A 14,510-nucleotide genomic window follows, 5' to 3' on the forward strand; every position below is an offset into this window, starting at 1 on the left:
TGAGCAAAGGACGAGTGTGCGGTGACCCTGATGCCTGCAGAGTGCCTTCGTTGGGTCAATGATGACAACCCTTAATCATGAAGTGACGTGATGACATAAAAATCATGCTCAATAGGATTACGCTGAGGCCCAGTAAGGTGCCAGTTTGGCGCCACCTCATTGGGGAGCCTTAGGGTTCTCCCGGGCGATGAGAACGGGTTCTCGAGGTGGGCAGACTCTCCAGAGAATGCCACGTTCCTCCCCCCGATCTCTGCCACGTGCACATGGGCTGCTCCATGTCCACGCACGTGTTTGGTGCCCCTTGGTTAGGGTCCCGACAGCAAGACCAGAGGCCCCCCGCTGAAACCAGGCCTCTCCTCTGGTTGTGTCTTCCAGTGCAGCCATCTCTCCAGATGGCGGTCGTGGCCTCTACGTGCAAGGTGAGTGGCTGTCTTCGTGTTGGACGCAGAGCACGTGTGCATGAGACTAAAATCGAGGCTCTGTGTAGGCAGAGTGGTTGCTGCATGGCCGGTTCAGTGTTGAAAACTCACCAAATTCCTGTGCGCAAGCAGTATGACTCCTCTTGTGCTTTCTTGGAAACCCTAAGGGTGTGTGTGGTAAGAATCATATTTCTGGTTATTTTCTGTTCGTGGTGGAATCCATAGTGCCTCAATTTCTATTGGCGCATTATTTATATAATTTCGTTCCTTTGTTTGTTTCTTGTTGTTTCGTTCTTTAACTATTTTGTTGGTTTGGGGTCTGGTCATTACTGCAGAAATAAACAGGTATTCTTAGAGTTCCTGGTTTGCATTGAAACAAGCTCGGTCTTCAAAGGGCTTGTTATCACATGCTGAATGTTCCGGTCATTCTTGGTATATGGCCAGATTACTATCTCTAAGGAGACCACGGCCAGGTATAAGCAGCATGGCTCTTTTGCTTTCCTGGAAACCATGAGGGCGTGTGCTGTGAAAACTCCATCGCTGATTATGTTCTCTTGTTGTTGTTGAATCCATTGGGCCTGGATTTCCATTGGCTGATTATTTTTTTGATTCCTTAATTTGCTTATTTTGTCAAATTGTTTCTTTTCTCTGCGTTTTTACTTGTTTTTCGATTGGTCACTAGCACAGAAATGACAAAATTTCCCTCGAATGTCTGGGCCTCATGGGAACAAACACGGTCTTCAGCAGGCGTGTTGCTCCTCCTTTTCCAGGTCACGTTCCCAAAGAATGGCCTTCATTTGGCCTAGAGCCTCCCAGCTCTTGTGTGTCAGGCCCCTTCCCGTGTCGGAACCGCGCAGCTCTCCAGCCCGCCTTACGCTGCACTCAGTCCCAGGAGACATCTCTGGTGAGCAAAGGACGAGTGTGCGCTGACCCCGATCCCTGCAGAGTGCCTTCGTTGGGTCAATGATGACAACCCTTAATCATGAAGTGACGTGATGACATAAAAATCATGCTCAATAGGATTACGCTGAGGCCCAGTAAGGTGCCAGTTTGGCGCCACCTCATTGGGGAGCCTTAGGGTTCTCCCGGGCGATGAGAACGGGTTCTCGAGGCGGGCAGACTCTCCTGAGAATGCCACGTGCCTCCCCCCGATCTCTGCCACGTGCACATGGGCTGCTCCATGTCCACGCATGTGTTTGGTGCCCCTTGGTTACGGCCCCGACAGCAAGACCAGAGGCCCCCCGCTGAAACCAGGCCTCTCCTCTGGTTGTGTCTTCCAGTGCGGCCCTCTCTGCAGATGGCGGTCGTGGCCTCCACGTGCAAGGTGAGTGGCTGTCTTCGTGTTGGACACAGAGCACGTGTGCATGAGACTAAGATCGAGGCTCTCTGTAGGCAGAGTGGTTGCTGCATGGCCGGTTCAGTGTTGAAAACTCGCCAAATTCCTGTACGCAAGCAGTATGACTCCTCTTGTGCTTTCTTGGAAACCCTAAGGGTGTGTGTGGTGAGAATCATATTTCTGGTTATTTTCTGTTCGTGGTGGAATCCGTAGTGCCTCGATTTCCATTGGCGCATTATTTATGTGATTTCATTTGTTTGTTTCTTATTGCTGGTTTGGGGTCTGGTCATTACTGCAGAAATAAACAGGTATTCTTAGAATTCCTGGTTTGCATTGAAACAACCTTGGTCTTCAAAGGGCTTGTTATCACATGCTGAATGTTCCGATCATTCTTGGTATATGGCCACATTACTATCTCCAAGGAGACCACGGCCAGGTATAAGCAGCATGGCTCTTTTGCTTTCCTGGAAACCATGAGGGCATGTGCTGTGAAAACTCCATCGCTGATTATGTTCTCTTGTTGTTGTTGAATCCATTGGGCCTGGATTTCCATTGGCTGATTATTTTTTTGGTTCCTTAATTTACTTATTTTGTCAAATTGTTTCATTTCTCTGCGTTTTTACTTGTTTTTCGATTGGTCACTAGCACATGAATGACGAAATTTCCCTCGAATGTCTGGGCCTCATGGGAACAAACACGGTCTCCAGCAGGCGTGTTGCTCCTCCTTTTCCAGGTCACGTTCCCAAAGAATGGCCTTCATTTGGCCTAGAGCCTCCCAGCTCTTGTGTGTCAGGCCCCTTCCCGTGTCGGAACCCAGCAGCTCTCCAGCCCGCCTTACGCTGCACTCAGTCCCAGGAGACATCTCTGGTGAGCAAAGGACGAGTGTGCGCTGAGCCCGATGCCTGCAGAGTGCCTTCGTTGGGTCAATGATGACAACCCTTAATCATGAAGTGACGTGATGACATAAAAATCATGCTCAATAGGATTACGCTGAGGCCCAGTAAGGTGCCAGTTTGGCGCCACCTCATTGGGGAGCCTTAGGGTTCTCCCGGGCGATGAGAACGGGTTCTCGAGGTGGGCAGACTCTCCAGAGAATGCCACGTGCCGCCCCCCGATCTCTGCCACGTGCACATGGGCTGCTCCATGTCCACACATGTGTTTGGTGCCCCTTGGTTAGGGCCCTGACAGCAAGACCAGAGGCCCCCCGCTGAAACCAGGCCTCTCCTCTGGTTGTGTCTTCCAGTGCGGCCATCTCACCAGATGGCGGTCGTGGCCTCCACGTGCAAGGTGAGTGGCTGTCTTCGTGTTGGACGCAGAGCACGTGTGCATGAGACTAAGATCGAGGCTCTGTGTAGGCAGAGTGGTTGCTGCATGGCCGGTTCAGTGTTGAAAACTCGCCAAATTCCTGTGCGCAAGCAGTATGACTCCTCTTGTGCTTTCTTGGAAACCCTAAGGGTGTGTGTGGTGAGAATCATATTTCTGGTTATTTTATGTTCGTGGTGGAATCCGTAGTGCCTCAATTTCCATTGGCGCATTATTTATGTGATTTCATTTGTTTGTTTCTTATTGCTGGTTTGGGGTCTGGTAATTACTGCAGAAATGAACAGGTATTCTTAGAATTCCTGGTTTGCATTGAAACAAGCTCAGTCTTCAAAGAGCTTGTTATCACATGCTGAATGTTCCGGTCATTGTTGGTATATGGCCAGATTACTATCTCCACGGAGACCACTGCCAGGTATAAGCAGCATGGCTCTTTTGCTTTCCTGGAAACCATGAGGGCGTGTGCTGTGAAAACTCCATCGCTGATTATGTTCTCTTGTTGTTGTTGAATCCATTGGGCCTGGATTTCCATTGGCTGATTATTTTTTTGGTTCCTTAATTTGCTTATTTTGTCAAATTGTTTCCTTTCTCTGCGTTTTTACTTGTTTTTCGATTGGTCATTAGCACATGAATGACGAAATTTCCCTCGAATGTCTGGGCTCATGGGAACAAACACGGTCTCCAGCAGGCGTGTTGCTCCTACTTTTCCAGGTCACGTTCCCAAAGAATGGCCTTCATTTGGCCTAGAGCCTCCCAGCTCTTGTGTGTCAGGCCCCTTCCCATGTCGGAACCGCGCAGCTCTCCAGCCCGCCTTGCGCTGCACTCAGTCCCAGGAGACATCTCTGGTGAGCAAAGGACGAGTGTGCGCTGAGCCCGATGCCTGCAGAGTGCCTTCGTTGGGTCAATGATGACAACCCTTAATCATGAAGTGACGTGATGACATAAAAATCATGCTCAATAGGATTACGCTGAGGCCCAGTAAGGTGCCAGTTTGGTGCCACCTCATTGGGGAGCCTTAGGGTTCTCCCGGGCGATGAGAACGGGTTCTCGAGGCGGGCAGACTCTCCAGAGAATGCCACGTGCCGCCCCCCGATCTCTGCCACGTGCACATGGGCTGCTCCATGTCCACACATGTGTTTGGTGCCCCTTGGTTTGGGCCCCGACAGCAAGACCAGAGGCCCCCCGCTGAAACCAGGCCTCTCCTCTGGTTGTCTCTTCCAGTGCAGCCATCTCTCCAGATGGCGGTCGTGGCCTCCACGTGCAAGGTGAGTGGCCGTCTTCGTGTTGGACGCGAGCACGTGTGCATGAGACTAAACCGAGGCTCTGTGTAGGCAGAGTGGTTGCTGCATGGCCGGTTCAGTGTTGAAAACTCGCCAAATTCCTGTACGCAAGCAGTATGACTCCTCTTGTGCTTTCTTGGAAACCCTAAGGGTGTGTGTGGTGAGAATCATATTTCTGGTTATTTTTTGTTCGTGGTGGAATCCATAGTGCCTCAATTTCCATTGGCGCATTATTTATGTAATTTCGTTTATTTCTTGTTGTTTCGTTCTTTAACTATTTTGTTGGTTTGGGGTCTGGTCATTACTGCAGAAATAAACAGGTATTCTTAGAATTCCTGGTTTGCATTGAAACAAGCTTGGTCTTCAAAGGGCTTGTTATCACATGCTGAATGTCCTGGTCATTATTGGTATATGGCCAGATTACTATCTCCAAGGAGACCACGTCCAGGTATAAGCAGCATGGCTCTTTTGCTTTCCTGGAAACCATGAGGGCATGTGTTGTGAAAACTCCATCGCTGGTTATATTCTGTTGTTGTTCTTGAATCGATTGGGCCTTGATTTCCCTTGGCTAATTATTTTTCCGATTCCTTAATTATTTGCTTATTTCGCCGTATTGTTTCATTTCTCTGCGTTTTTACTTGTTTTTCGATTGGTCACTAGCACATAAATGACAAAATTTCACTCGAATGTCTGGGCCTCAAGGGAACAAACACGGTCTTCAGCAGGCGTGTTGCTCCTCCTTTTCCAGGTCACGTTCCCAAAGAATGGCCTTCATTTGGCCTAGAGCCTCCCAGCTCTTGTGTGTCAGGCCCCTTCCCGTGTCGGAACCGCGCAGCTCTCCAGCACGCCTTACGCTGCACTCAGTCCCAGGAGACATCTCTGGTGAGCAAAGGACGAGTGTGCGCTGACCCCGATGCCTGCAGAGTGCCTTCGTTGGGTCAATGATGACAACCCTTAATCATGAAGTGACGTGATGACATAAAAATCATGCTCAATAGGATTACGCTGAGGCCCAGTAAGGTGCCAGTTTGGTGCCACCTCATTGGGGAGCCTTAGGGTTCTCCCGGGCGATGAGAACGGGTTCTCGAGGCGGGCAGACTCTCCAGAGAATGCCACGTGCCGCCCCCCGATCTCTGCCACGTGCACATGGGCTGCTCCATGTCCACACATGTGTTTGGTGCCCCTTGGTTAGGGCCCCGACAGCAAGACCAGAGGCCCCCCACTGAAACCAGGCCTCTCCTCTGGTTGTGTCTTCCAATGCGGCTATCTCTCCAGATGGCGGTCGTGGCCTCCACGTGCAAGGTGAGTGGCCGTCTTCGTGTTGGACGCAGAGCATGTGTGCATGAGATTAAGATTGAGGCTCTCTGTAGGCAGAGTGGTTGCTGCATGGCCGGTTCAGTGTTGAAAACTCGCCAAATTCCTGTACGCAAGCAGTATGACTCCTCTTGTGCTTTCTTGGAAACCCTAAGGGTGTGTGTGGTGAGAATCATATTTCTGGTTATTTTTTGTTCGTGGTGGAATCCATAGTGCCTCAATTTCCATTGGCGCATTATTTATGTGATTTCGTTCATTTGTTTGTTTCTTGTTGTTTCGTTCTTTAACTATTTTGTTGGTTTGGGGTCTGGTCATTACTGCAGAAATAAACAGGTATTCTTAGAATTCCTGGTTTGCATTGAAACAACCTTGGTCTTCAAAGGGCTTGTTATCACATGCTGAATGTTCCGGTCATTGTTGGTATATGGCTAGATTACTATCTCCAAGGAGACCACGGCCAGGTATAAGCAGCATGGCTCTTTTGCTTTCCTGGAAACCATGAGGGCGTGTGCTGTGAAAACTCCATCGCTGATTATGTTCTCTTGTTGTTGTTGAATCCATTGGGCCTGGATTTCCATTGGCTGATTATTTTTTTGGTTCCTTAATTTACTTATTTTGTCAAATTGTTTCATTTCTCTGCGTTTTTACTTGTTTTTCGATTGGTCACTAGCACATGAATGACGAAATTTCCCTCGAATGTCTGGGCCTCATGGGAACAAACACGGTCTCCAGCAGGCGTGTTGCTCCTCCTTTTCCAGGTCACGTTCCCAAAGAATGGCCTTCATTTGGCCTAGAGCCTCCCAGCTCTTGTGTGTCAGGCCCCTTCCCGTGTCGGAACCCAGCAGCTCTCCAGCCCGCCTTACGCTGCACTCAGTCCCAGGAGACATCTCTGGTGAGCAAAGGACGAGTGTGCGCTGACCCCGATGCCTGCAGAGTGCCTTCGTTGGGTCAATGATGACAACCCTTAATCATGAAGTGACGTGATGACATAAAAATCATGCTCAATAGGATTACGCTGAGGCCCAGTAAGGTGCCAGTTTGGCGCCACCTCATTGGGGAGCCTTAGGGTTCTCCCGGGCGATGAGAACGGGTTCTCGAGGTGGGCAGACTCTCCAGAGAATGCCACGTGCCGCCCCCCGATCTCTGCCACGTGCACATGGGCTGCTCCATGTCCACACATGTGTTTGGTGCCCCTTGGTTAGGGCCCCGACAGCAAGACCAGAGGCCCCCCACTGAAACCAGGCCTCTCCTCTGGTTGTGTCTTCCAATGCGGCTATCTCTCCAGATGGCGGTCGTGGCCTCCACGTGCAAGGTGAGTGGCCGTCTTCGTGTTGGACGCAGAGCATGTGTGCATGAGATTAAGATTGAGGCTCTCTGTAGGCAGAGTGGTTGCTGCATGGCCGGTTCAGTGTTGAAAACTCGCCAAATTCCTGTACGCAAGCAGTATGACTCTTGTGCTTTCTTGGAAACCCTAAGGGTGTGTGTGGTGAGAATCATATTTCTGGTTATTTTTTGTTCGTGGTGGAATCCATAGTGCCTCAATTTCCATTGGCGCATTATTTATGTGATTTCGTTCATTTGTTTGTTTCTTGTTGTTTCGTTCTTTAACTATTTTGTTGGTTTGGGGTCTGGTCATTACTGCAGAAATAAACAGGTATTCTTAGAATTCCTGGTTTGCATTGAAACAACCTTGGTCTTCAAAGGGCTTGTTATCACATGCTGAATGTTCCGGTCATTGTTGGTATATGGCTAGATTACTATCTCCAAGGAGACCACGGCCAGGTATAAGCAGCATGGCTCTTTTGCTTTCCTGGAAACCATGAGGGCGTGTGCTGTGAAAACTCCATCGCTGATTATGTTCTCTTGTTGTTGTTGAATCCATTGGGCCTGGATTTCCATTGGCTGATTATTTTTTTGGTTCCTTAATTTACTTATTTTGTCAAATTGTTTCATTTCTCTGCGTTTTTACTTGTTTTTCGATTGGTCACTAGCACATGAATGACGAAATTTCCCTCGAATGTCTGGGCCTCATGGGAACAAACACGGTCTCCAGCAGGCGTGTTGCTCCTCCTTTTCCAGGTCACGTTCCCAAAGAATGGCCTTCATTTGGCCTAGAGCCTCCCAGCTCTTGTGTGTCAGGCCCCTTCCCGTGTCGGAACCCAGCAGCTCTCCAGCCCGCCTTACGCTGCACTCAGTCCCAGGAGACATCTCTGGTGAGCAAAGGACGAGTGTGCGCTGACCCCGATGCCTGCAGAGTGCCTTCGTTGGGTCAATGATGACAACCCTTAATCATGAAGTGACGTGATGACATAAAAATCATGCTCAATAGGATTACGCTGAGGCCCAGTAAGGTGCCAGTTTGGCGCCACCTCATTGGGGAGCCTTAGGGTTCTCCCGGGCGATGAGAACGGGTTCTCGAGGTGGGCAGACTCTCCAGAGAATGCCACGTGCCGTCCCCCGATCTCTGCCACGTGCACATGGGCTGCTCCATGTCCACACATGTGTTTGGTGCCCCTTGGTTAGGGCCCTGACAGCAAGACCAGAGGCCCCCCGCTGAAACCAGGCCTCTCCTCTGGTTGTGTCTTCCAGTGCGGCCATCTCTCCAGATGGCGGTCGTGGCCTCCACGTGCAAGGTGAGTGGCTGTCTTCGTGTTGGACGCAGAGCACGTGTGCATGAGACTAAAATCGAGGCTCTGTGTAGGCAGAGTGGTTGCTGCATGGCCGGTTCAGTGTTGAAAACTCGCCAAATTCCTGTGCGCAAGCAGTATGACTCCTCTTGTGCTTTCTTGGAAACCCTAAGGGTGTGTGTGGTGAGAATCATATTTCTGGTTATTTTATGTTCGTGGTGGAATCCATAGTGCCTCAATTTCCATTGGCGCATTATTTATGTGATTTCATTTGTTTGTTTCTTATTGCTGGTTTGGGGTCTGGTAATTACTGCAGAAATGAACAGGTATTCTTAGAATTCCTGGTTTGCATTGAAACAAGCTCAGTCTTCAAAGAGCTTGTTATCACATGCTGAATGTTCCGGTCATTGTTGGTATATGGCCAGATTACTATCTCCACGAAGACCACTGCCAGGTATAAGCAGCATGGTTCTTTTGCTTTCCTGGAAACCATGAGCGCGTGTGCTGTGAAAACTCCATCGCTGATTATGTTCTCTTGTTGTTGTTGAATCCATTGGGCCTGGATTTCCATTGGCTGATTATTTTTTTGGTTCCTTAATTTGCTTATTTTGTCAAATTGTTTCTTTTCTCTGCGTTTTTACTTGTTTTTTGATTGGTCACTAGCACATGAATGACGAAATTTCCCTCGAATGTCTGGGCCTCATGGGAACAAACACGGTCTTCAGCAGGCGTGTTGCTCCTCCTTTTCCAGGTCACGTTCCCAAAGAATGGCCTTCATTTGGCCTAGAGCCTCCCAGCTCTTGTGTGTCAGGCCCCTTCCCGTGTCGGAACCCAGCAGCTCTCCAGCCCGCCTTGCGCTGCACTCAGTCCCAGGAGACATCTCTGGTGAGCAAAGGACGAGTGTGCGCTGAGCCCGATGCCTGCAGAGTGCCTTCGTTGGGTCAATGATGACAACCCTTAATCATGAAGTGACGTGATGACATAAAAATCATGCTCAATAGGATTACGCTGAGGCCCAGTAAGGTGCCAGTTTGGCGCCACCTCATTGGGGAGCCTTAGGGTTCTCCCGGGCGATGAGAACGGGTTCTCGAGGTGGGCAGACTCTCCAGAGAATGCCACGTGCCTCCCCCCGATCTCTGCCACGTGCACATGGGCTGCTCCATGTCCACACGTGTTTGGTGCCCCTTGGTTAGGGCCCCGACAGCAAGACCAGAGGCCCCCCACTGAAACCAGGCCTCTCCTCTGGTTGTGTCTTCCAGTGCGGCCCTCACTGCAGATGGCGGTCGTGGCCTCCACGTGCAAGGTGAGTGGCTGTCTTCGTGTTGGACGCAGAGCACGTGTGCATGAGACAAAGATCGAGGCTCTCTGTAGGCAGAGTGGTTGCTGCATGGCCGGTTCAGTGTTGAAAACTCGCCAAATTCCTGTGCGCAAGCAGTATGACTCCTCTTGTGCTTTCTTGGAAACCCTAAGGGTGTGTGTGGTGAGAATCATATTTCTGGTTATTTTTTGTTCGTGGTGGAATCCATAGTGCCTCAATTTCCATTGGCGCATTATTTATGTGATTTCGTTCATTTGTTTGTTTCTTGTTGTTTCGTTCTTTAACTATTTTGTTGGTTTGGGGTCTGGTCATTACTGCAGAAATGAACACATATTCTTAGAATTCCTGGTTTGCATTGAAACAACCTTGGTCTTCAAAGGGCTTGTTATCACATGCTGAATGTTCCGGTCATTGTTGGTATATGGCCAGATTACTATCTCTAAGGAGACCACGGCCAGGTATAAGCAGCATGGCTCTTTTGCTTTCCTGGAAACCATGAGGGCGTGTGCTGTGAAAATCGCTGATTATGTTCTCTTGTTGTTGTTGAATCCATTGGGCCTGGATTTCCATTGGCTGATTATTTTTTTGATTCCTTAATTTGCTTATTTTGTCAAATTGTTTCTTTTCTCTGCGTTTTTACTTGTTTTTCGATTGGTCATTAGCACATAAATGACCAAATTTCCCTCGAATGTCTGGGCCTCATGGGAACAAACACGGTCTTCAGCAGGCGTGTTGCTCCTCCTTTTCCAGGTCACGTTCCCAAAGAATGGCCTTCATTTGGCCTAGAGCCTCCCAGCTCTTGTGTGTCAGGCCCCTTCCCGTGTCGGACCCGCGCAGCTCTCCAGCCCGCCTTACGCTGCACTCAGTCCCAGGAGACATCTCTGGTGAGCAAAGGACGAGTGTGCGCTGACCCCGATGCCTGCAGAGTGCCTTCGTTGGGTCAATGATGACAACCCTTAATCATGAAGTGACGTGATGACATAAAAATCATGCTCAATAGGATTACGCTGAGGCCCAGTAAGGTGCCAGTTTGGCGCCACCTCATTGGGGAGCCTTAGGGTTCTCCCGGGCGATGAGAACGGGTTCTCGAGGCGGGCAGACTCTCCAGAGAATGCCACGTTCCTCCCCCCGATCTCTGCCACGTGCACATGGGCTGCTCCATGTCCACGCACGTGTTTGGTGCCCCTTGGTTAGGGTCCCGACAGCAAGACCAGAGGCCCCCCGCTGAAACCAGGCCTCTCCTCTGGTTGTGTCTTCCAGTGCAGCCATCTCTCCAGATGGCGGTCGTGGCCTCTACGTGCAAGGTGAGTGGCTGTCTTCGTGTTGGATGCAGAGCACGTGTGCATGAGACTAAAATCGAGGCTCTGTGTAGGCAGAGTGGTTGCTGCATGGCCGGTTCAGTGTTGAAAACTCACCAAATTCCTGTGCGCAAGCAGTATGACTCCTCTTGTGCTTTCTTGGAAACCCTAAGGGTGTGTGTGGTGAGAATCATATTTCTGGTTATTTTTTGTTCGTGGTGGAATCCATAGTGCCTCAATTTCCATTGGCGCATTATTTATGTGATTTCATTTGTTTGTTTATTTCTTGTTGTTTCGTTCTTTAACTATTTTGTTGGTTTGGGGTCTGGTCATTACTGCAGAAATAAACAGGTATTCTTAGAATTCCTGGTTTGCATTGAAACAAGCTCGGTCTTCAAAGGGCTTGTTATCACATGCTGAATGTTCCGGTCATTCTTGGTATATGGCCAGATTACTATCTCCACGGAGACCACGGCCAGGTATAAGCAGCATGGCTCTTTTGCTTTCCTGGAAACCATGAGGGCGTGTGCTGTGAAAACTCCATCGCTGATTATGTTCTCTTGTTGTTGTTGAATCCATTGGGCCTGGATTTCCATTGGCTGATTATTTTTTTGATTCCTTAATTTGCTTATTTTGTCAAATTGTTTCTTTTCTCTGCGTTTTTACTTGTTTTTCGATTGGTCACTAGCACAGAAATGACAAAATTTCCCTCGAATGTCTGGGCCTCATGGGAACAAACACGGTCTTCAGCAGGCGTGTTGCTCCTCCTTTTCCAGGTCACGTTCCCACAAGAATGGCCTTCATTTGGCCTAGAGCCTCCCAGCTCTTGTGTGTCAGGCCCCTTCCCGTGTCGGAACCGCGCAGCTCTCCAGCCCGCCTTGCGCTGCACTCAGTCCCAGGAGACATCTCTGGTGAGCAAAGGACGAGTGTGCGCTGAGCCCGATGCCTGCAGAGTGCCTTCGTTGGGTCAATGATGACAACCCTTAATCATGAAGTGACGTGATGACATAAAAATCATGCTCAATAGGATTACGCTGAGGCCCAGTAAGGTGCCAGTTTGGCGCCACCTCATTGGGGAGCCTTAGGGTTCTCCCGGGTGATGAGAACGGGTTCTCGAGGCGGGCAGACTCTCCTGAGAATGCCACGTGCCTCCCCCCGATCTCTGCCATGTGCACATGGGCTGCTCCATGTCCACACATGTGTTTGGTGCTCCTTGGTTAGGGCCCCGACAGCAAGACCAGAGGCCCCCCACTGAAACCAGGCCTCTCCTCTGGTTGTGTCTTCCAGTGCGGCCATCTCTCCAGATGGCGGTCGTGGCCTCCACGTGCAAGGTGAGTGGCCGTCTTCGTGTTGGACGGAGAGCACGTGTGCATGAGACTAAGGTTGTGGCTCTCTGTGAGCAGTGAAGACCCTTGTACCACGTTCTTGGTGCCTGTAGGTCCTTGGGCTTGGGACGACCGGAAGACATATATGTCCATCCTGTCGTAAAGGAATCGGACGGAAATGGATCTCAGTGTTCTCTTCTTGGTGTTCGTGACAGTGAATGTGATATGTGGAGGGATAGGCACTACGCCTCCCCTACACTCTGCTCTCCTGAGCGGATGCTGTATGTCCTGGTCAGTGTCGGAGTCTGGCCGCGTTCCTGTGTCCACGGAGACTGCGGCCAGACTTGAGCAATGTGGCTCCTCTTCAGCTATCTTGGGACCCTAAGCGAAGGTGTTTTGACAACCAGATGGGTGATTATTAGTGTTCTTCTAGAATCCATAGGTTTCTTATTTCTGATAAGAAATACTGATGTATTTCTTGCTCTTATTATTTATGTATTCTTTGTGTACTTATTTTTGGTGTTTACTTCTCCAGTTTTTTTTACTGGTTTTTTAACATCGTGCCTTAGCTTCAGTTCTCAGAAGCAGGTAGTAGGTCCTTTAGGAGCCGCCTTCCTCCTCTGTCTCCAGGTCAGGGCTTTCAAAGAACGTCTTCACGTGGCCCAGAGGTTCCTGTTTCTGTCAGGCTCTTCTCAAGGCAGTGTGAGTGAGGTGAGACCCTGTGTCTGTGGCTCGAGGCCCACAGTTGGGTGTCTCCTCCCAGGGAAGCCATGCAGTTGAGTTCTTGCGGCGAGCATTGCCTGTGGGGATCCCAGGGGCCTCTTCAGGTCCCGCTTTCCTGAACGAGGCCGGCTCCCGTTCAGGGCTCTCGGGGTGGCTCTCCCGGAGGCCGTCGTGAAGGGCCGTGTCCGCTAATTTTTCTCCCCGTCCCTGTGTCTTGCAGCGCGACCATCTGGAAAATGGTGGCTGGTGCCTCGCCCTTCACGGTGAGTGGATTTCCTGTCGTATGTGGCCCCTGGGTCGTAATGATGTTTCATCGTCTTTTTGTTTTTATTGGGTTTACGGAGAAATGGAGAGGGGGCCGGGAGAGAGAGGTTGTGATTCATTTATTTGCAACAGAAACATCAGCAGGTTTCCTCTCATACCCCCGTCCGGAGCTAGCGCCCAAAACCTGGGTCTCTGTGTCCTGCTCTGAATGGAGCCCACGGTTCTGGTTCATCCATGATGAGAGGGAACCGTTTATGTTTCTGTCGCTCCCTGCCTCTCCCTTCCTCTGGGACATCGGTAACAGGATGCTGGCACAGTGACCGTGGAACGCATTGCAGCTCTTTGCCATTCTCCCCGCCCTCAGCATTTTCTAACCTCCGCCTTTGCTTTGCTTTCTGTCACGTTTTGCGAAGACAGAGGGCTGACTCGGGGCCTGTCACTCCCGGGGCCGGGGTGCGTGCCCGCGGGACCCTGTGGCGCGTCCCTGTGACCGTCCTGCGGTCTCCGTCCGGGCGGCCACTGGCCACGTGTGTGCAGCCCGTCATTCGGAGGACCGTGCAAACCGACTAACTCACAATTTAGCCTGCTGTTTGGCCCAACCTGTAATTACCTAACCCTAACGCCTTGGCAGGGCCAGGCCACGCTACTTCACAGGCCGCACAGAGCCGCGGACCGACGTTCCCCTCCCCAGTTCGAGAGCCTTATTTGAAAGTATTTACGCCATTTTCTTCTTTAAGACCCTCGCCATGCTCTGCTACATCATCAAAACTGTGTAACTTCCTCTTCCATCTTCACTCTTCTTTTCTTTTCTTTGGTGAAAAAAAATGGAGAAATGGAGAGGGTTTTCAGCATCTGGACCAAAAGCTATTGTAGCGAAAACCAAACGTGCCAAAACTTTATCCAAGTTGCGTGATCCGTTGCATGATTCCGGTTTCCGTCTGGCACAGTCATGGCTCACAGGTTTTTGTGGCCACAGTGCAGTCTCTTCCCATTTCTCTCGGACCCTCTCAGGATTGACATGGATGAATTGTTTCTCCTTTCTCCAACATGGGAACATTATATGCAAAACTGTGCTGATCTCTCTACAACCCTGGAGACCTTCTGTGATAAAACGTGCCTGTGCGTTCTCGTTGCTCTCCATTCGATGCCCCACCCACGCGCGCCGTGAAGTGGTGCGCCGCTTGTCCCGCCTGTCTTGTAGCACGTAGCACGCAGCACGCTGCCCTCCTGGTCCATCCGTGTTGCTGCTGATGGCAAGTGCTCTGTCCTTGGTTTTGGCCGAGCAG

At 50.4% G+C, this 14,510-nt stretch overlaps 10 non-coding genes across 10 annotated transcripts; all 10 read left to right on the top strand.

Moving 5' to 3' along the window:
- The first annotated feature begins 52 nt into the window (after positions 1-52).
- LOC118718795 lies at positions 53-131 on the top strand. The gene has a single exon (XR_004987932.1). It is a non-coding gene; the product is annotated as a small nucleolar RNA SNORD115 (small nucleolar RNA).
- A 1,245-nt stretch (positions 132-1,376) lies between these two features.
- LOC118718806 lies at positions 1,377-1,455 on the top strand. The gene has a single exon (XR_004987943.1). It is a non-coding gene; the product is annotated as a small nucleolar RNA SNORD115 (small nucleolar RNA).
- A 1,220-nt stretch (positions 1,456-2,675) lies between these two features.
- Positions 2,676-2,754, top strand: LOC118718817. Its single transcript, XR_004987951.1, has one exon. It is a non-coding gene; the product is annotated as a small nucleolar RNA SNORD115 (small nucleolar RNA).
- A 1,219-nt stretch (positions 2,755-3,973) lies between these two features.
- Positions 3,974-4,052, top strand: LOC118718824. The gene has a single exon (XR_004987955.1). It is a non-coding gene; the product is annotated as a small nucleolar RNA SNORD115 (small nucleolar RNA).
- Positions 4,053-5,290: 1,238 nt separating this feature from the next.
- LOC118718785 lies at positions 5,291-5,369 on the top strand. The gene has a single exon (XR_004987922.1). It is a non-coding gene; the product is annotated as a small nucleolar RNA SNORD115 (small nucleolar RNA).
- Positions 5,370-6,614: 1,245 nt separating this feature from the next.
- On the top strand, positions 6,615-6,693 carry LOC118718786. The gene has a single exon (XR_004987923.1). It is a non-coding gene; the product is annotated as a small nucleolar RNA SNORD115 (small nucleolar RNA).
- Positions 6,694-7,935: 1,242 nt separating this feature from the next.
- On the top strand, positions 7,936-8,014 carry LOC118718787. The gene has a single exon (XR_004987924.1). It is a non-coding gene; the product is annotated as a small nucleolar RNA SNORD115 (small nucleolar RNA).
- Positions 8,015-9,234: 1,220 nt separating this feature from the next.
- Positions 9,235-9,313, top strand: LOC118718788. Its single transcript, XR_004987925.1, has one exon. It is a non-coding gene; the product is annotated as a small nucleolar RNA SNORD115 (small nucleolar RNA).
- Positions 9,314-10,551: 1,238 nt separating this feature from the next.
- On the top strand, positions 10,552-10,630 carry LOC118718789. The gene has a single exon (XR_004987926.1). It is a non-coding gene; the product is annotated as a small nucleolar RNA SNORD115 (small nucleolar RNA).
- A 1,246-nt stretch (positions 10,631-11,876) lies between these two features.
- LOC118718790 lies at positions 11,877-11,955 on the top strand. Its single transcript, XR_004987927.1, has one exon. It is a non-coding gene; the product is annotated as a small nucleolar RNA SNORD115 (small nucleolar RNA).
- Positions 11,956-14,510: the final 2,555 nt, after the last annotated feature.

This window comes from Pipistrellus kuhlii, unplaced genomic scaffold (assembly GCF_014108245.1).
Source record: "Pipistrellus kuhlii isolate mPipKuh1 unplaced genomic scaffold, mPipKuh1.p scaffold_m20_p_146, whole genome shotgun sequence".
NCBI classification, from domain to species: domain Eukaryota; kingdom Metazoa; phylum Chordata; class Mammalia; order Chiroptera; family Vespertilionidae; genus Pipistrellus; species Pipistrellus kuhlii.